Below are 5,112 nucleotides of genomic sequence, written 5' to 3' on the forward strand. Positions count from 1 at the left end.
TGAAAAAAATTTACAAATTTTGACATAGTCTTCATGTGTAATAATAAGAAAGTTTAATACCACATTGTATGTCAATTATCCAAATAGATAAGGAGAGAAAAACATAAGCAAAATTAAAATGTGTGATATGATGTTTTAATTTATGTGTGGATTTTCTGTTATTAACATTTTCATGGCTCCTTCTATGGGAGCCACCAGGTAGAGGAGCCTGGCCTTCTCCTCTCCACACCATGGCGTGTGTTCATCCACTGACATCAGTGTACTCTGCAAAGAGGGAATCATTTTGCCTGTTGTGTTTAAGGCTCCCATTCAACCGGATATTGTGAACTTTGTTCATGCCAACTTGCGCAAAAACACTAGACAGCCCTATGCTGTCAGTGAATTGGCAGGTCATCAAGCCAGTGCTGAGTCTTGGGCTGCTGGCAGTACTGTGGGCTCAAATTCTCAGAATTTGAGGTGGTGGCACTCCTCATTCTGGCCAGGGTACTTTTGGAAGTATGTGTTGTGGGGGACACACATTTGCACCAACCAAAACCTGGTGCCATTGGCACCGAAGTGTGAACACCACACAGAAGTGACCTGCCATCGGCTCTGCCCTGGCTGCCTCGGCCTTCCCTGCACTGTTCACGTCTAAAGATCATCATCATATTGAGGAAGTTCCTGAATGTCTTTTGATGGTTGAAGCTAAAGTTGAAGGTTATAAGAAAACCAAGAAGGCAGTTTTTGCTTCTTAAGAAACTTAAGGCCTGGAATGGTATCAACAAGGTCTATGCCTCTCAGCGAATGAGAACTGGCAAAGGCAAAACAAGAAACTGTCATCATATCCAGTACAAGGGACCTTGCAACATCTTTAATGAGGACAATGGTATTATCAAAGCCTTCAGAACATCCCTGGAAATACTTGGCTTAATGTAAGCAAAATGAACATTTTGAAACTTGTTCCTGGTGGGTTGTGGGCTGTATCTGAAAGTGCTTTCCATAAGTTGGATAATTTCTATGGCACTTGGCAGAAAGCTGCCTCCCTCAAGAGTAACTACAACCTTCCCATGCACAGGTGCTCAGTACAGACCTTAGTAGAATCTTAAAAAGCCCAGAGGTCCAAAGAGTCTTTGAGCACCAAACAAGAAGATTCTTCACAGAGTCCTGAAGAAGAATCCACTGGAAAACCCAAGAATCATGTTGAAACTAAACCCATATGCAAAGACCATGCATTGCAACACTATTCTTCGCCAGGCCTAGCACCACAAGTTCCAGGAAGATAAAGCAGCAGCAGCGGTAGAAGCGAAATCAGATGAGAAGGGGTTCCAGGCAAGAAGCCTACGGTCGTGAAGGAAGGCAAGGAGGCTGTTGGCCTCACAAAGCAGAAGCTGTTGGTGGGAAAAGGCTGTTGCTTATTAAGAAACCAGCCGCTGAGAAGAAGCCCGCAGAAATGAAACCACCGCAGAAGAAAAAAGCCTGTGGCATAAACTTGTTTGTTTATCCCATAAAGATCAATCACTTTGGGGAAATAATTTTTAATAAAAAGCCAATCAAAGGTAGTGAGAAACATTAATAAAAACTTTTTTGTGGTGTTTTGTTGATTTAATAATTTAAACATATAAACACTAGGCAGAAACTTTTAAACATGAAGTTACAACTTAAAGTGTATAGTTAGAAATATGAATTATTTTATTGATCTTGTCATCAGTGTTATTTTCATTGTTTATGAGTAACTTTTAGAAATTTAACATTTCTGCTCAACTCTTTTGCTATGATCATTATTGCTGGATTCTCTTACCCAAAGGAAATGAAAGAAAGAAACAAACAAAAAAACACACACAAAAAACCAAACCAAACCAAACCTAAGTCTCCAATAATTGCAGTTACTATACAATTATTTTTTCTTTTCTTAAAAAAATATATTTTATTGATTTCAGAGAGAAAGGGAGAGGGAGACAGAGATAGAAACATCAATGATGAGAGAGAATCATTGATTGGCTGCCTCCTGGACACCCCCTACTGTGGATCAAGCCCACAACCTGGGCATGTGCCCTTGACCAGAATCAAACCCAGAACCTTTAAGTCCGCGGGCTGATGCTCTATCTACTGAGGCACACCAGCTAGGGCTATTTTTTTCTTCATTATTTTGCAAGAAAAGTAGCTAAGTAGTGGGATCAATAACTAATTATTTATGCTTATAAAATCTCAACTTCAAGTGTACTGCTTTTCCAATCTTTAAGTTACAATATAAAAATATGATAGCCACAACATAATTGATGGAAAATTAATATGTTTTAACAATGACTTTATTCAGTAGGACATCTTGTGATTTTAAGAGAAAAAACACTGTATCAATAGTAATAGAGTTGAATTTCATTTAGTGTTCAAACTCTGATCACATGACTTAACCTATCTGAGGTCCATTTTTCTAAATGTAACATCAAGTGATTAGTTGATGAAATGGTCACATCATAATACTTGAAGAATAAGAATAGAAAACCAAATTAATAAGTGTACCTCCATCATGTGAAACGGTCACAATCTCAAGCAAAATATAAGACACAGATATTTATATGTCCTTCCCTTTGTAATAAAATAGACAAATTAAATGGAAACATTGATTAATTAAAAAATCAGGCCCAATGATTTCTTGTATAATTTAGTACAACAGATGTTTCTGCTACTGAAAACATTTTCATTTTTATAATTACAAAACTAAAATATTGATTTATATCTAAAAGATTTACCTTAAAGCTATTTGGTATTCTAGAGTATAAGCTATTTTTATTACTATAATTTCTAGAAGTATTAACAATTTACTAATAAAAGTGGATAAAGCTCATAGGTTGATGACTTTGTTAAAACATTTCCATTTTTAAAAAATGTATGCTATTTCCTTACAAATGCATTGTCTATGAGAAGTTTGTGGAAAACAGAGTTTGAGATCTCATAATAATTATACTGATTAGAAACTGGATTTAATCAAAGGCTAAAGAAATTTTAAGTCTTTGAAATTTTAAAAATGATACCGTAATAAGGGATCTTCTCTCTGCTTGTCCAGAAGTGTCAGTCTTGCCTCAGCTTCTGAAGCCTGGAAGAGTGCAGGTGATTCATGCCTTATAAAGGATTTCCCCCCCTCCTTTATCCTATTTTGTTCCTATTGTTAAGCAAAATATTATTATTATTTTAGCATTTGCTTCTGAGCTAATTCAATTATTTCCTGAAGCAAACAAGGTGTGGTATAATCTTCCAAAGGTGACATTTGTCCTTTCATTTTTCTCAGAAATGTCATGGCTAATTATCTGTGCATCAGAAAAATAGAAGGCGTATTACTTAACATTTGACTCACATGAAAATTTACTAACAAAGCGATAATTAGTGAAGCTGACTACAAACTCTAAGTCTAATGAACAGTTTCAGAATTAAGACTGCTGTTTGTAATATTTGTCTTGCTAGTAGTGCAAATGTTGAAGAATCTAAACTGGCAGAGAGTATTTGAAGATGGTAGCATCTTTTGTGTTCAATTTTAGCTTTTTAAGGTAAAATACTTCATTCCTAAACATCAGATTTTAGAGATTAGAAAATGAGCTCAATTTAAACATCAGTAGTTGGAAGGCAGCTACAAATGTTACATTCTTTCTTGAATTTTCAAAACAAACATAAGAAAAAGATGACTAATGAGCCATTTTGATATCTCCTTAATATGCTGCTACCACTAGACAAATAATAATTCTTTAAATAAATTGTAAAAGAAGGGCTGTTGTGCACCACAATAATCACCTTGGTCACAAGAAATGTTCTAGTTATTGAACTATACAAAGTGTGAACATTGTAGTAGTTTGACATTTGCTTTGATGTCAAAGCTATACTTTTCATAAAATTTTATCACCAGAAAGATGGGAAAACATTATGTATTTACACATAGTTAATTGGATTTGTGATGCTTTTCTTTCAACTTAGCTGCTGACTATGGTGTATCTTGGCATTGCTTTACCTGGTGATGAACTGAAGATCAGATGAGATTCTCTAGATTTTTTTATCCTGAAGGTGAATTTAAGGGCACTGGACACAGTGTCTCCTTAGTTATTGTTTTTGCAATTTGTTCATATATATTTTAAAACAATTTTTTTTAGGAGAACAACCTAAAATCTAGATCAAGATGCAGGACTAGATCTGTGTGCTTTTACATACAAAGTGATTTTGTACATGAAGAAATAGACTTGAATAAATAAGTAATTAGCTCATAGTTTCAAGAGCCAGCATTTCAACCTAAATTTATCTTCAGTTTTTCATTTCCATTGGACCAAAACATTGTAAAGTTTGTTTAATTTATGTTAACAGAATTTTTTATTATTATAGCGAGTAAGACAAACTCTATCTTATGCAGTTTTGCATCCCTATCAACTAGATTTCCTGGCATACACATAGGCAATAAATGATGCTTTTGACCAAGTGAATATATATAAGCTTCCTTTCCTTTTCTGACTTTGTTGTAAATGATATCTAATCCAAAATTCTATAGAATGAGAGAGAATGTGAGAATTACAACCACAAGATGCTTGCTCTCATTAGAGAGGCAGCCAACTTAACTAGGAACAACTACAAATTGGGACTAATATTTGAACTTTCAAATTTTTACATAAAATTTTCATGTCAAGGAGGTTACATAATTGAACTTGTGCTTATTTTATTATCATTCTAGTTAATATAAATATAATACACTGATAGTATGGGAATATATTGATAATCATTTTAATTGGTTCCTGCTGTGATTTCTTGTCTGCCTCTTGCTTTCTGTACCTTCTCAATACAACTTTTACTTTTTCATCAAAATAATCTTTCTAAACCACAATTAATATATTTACCTCTTGCCTATAACTTTTGATGCCAATCATTGTCTACATCAGCATTTCCCAAACCATGTTACACAGAGCATTAGTACCTAGAGTTCCTGGAGCTCCATGAACACTTCATGTACATATTCTCATTTAAATATTCCAGAAAATTTATTTCAATATTTTATCAATGTACTTTACCATAAAACTCCTTTTAGCTCTTACAAAACAGAACAAAACAAAAATGAACAAACATACAAACAAACAAAAAACCATGTTAATTCCAGTGAAACTGGCT

General features: G+C 34.4%; 1 pseudogene; it reads left to right on the plus strand.

Annotated features, from left to right (window-relative positions):
• Window positions 1-230: 230 nt before the first annotated feature.
• LOC132239697 (large ribosomal subunit protein uL4-like) lies at window positions 231-1,552 on the plus strand (annotated as a pseudogene).
• Window positions 1,553-5,112: the final 3,560 nt, after the last annotated feature.

The sequence above is a fragment of the Myotis daubentonii genome, chromosome 1 (assembly GCF_963259705.1).
Source record: "Myotis daubentonii chromosome 1, mMyoDau2.1, whole genome shotgun sequence".
Taxonomy (NCBI): Eukaryota; Metazoa; Chordata; class Mammalia; order Chiroptera; family Vespertilionidae; genus Myotis; species Myotis daubentonii.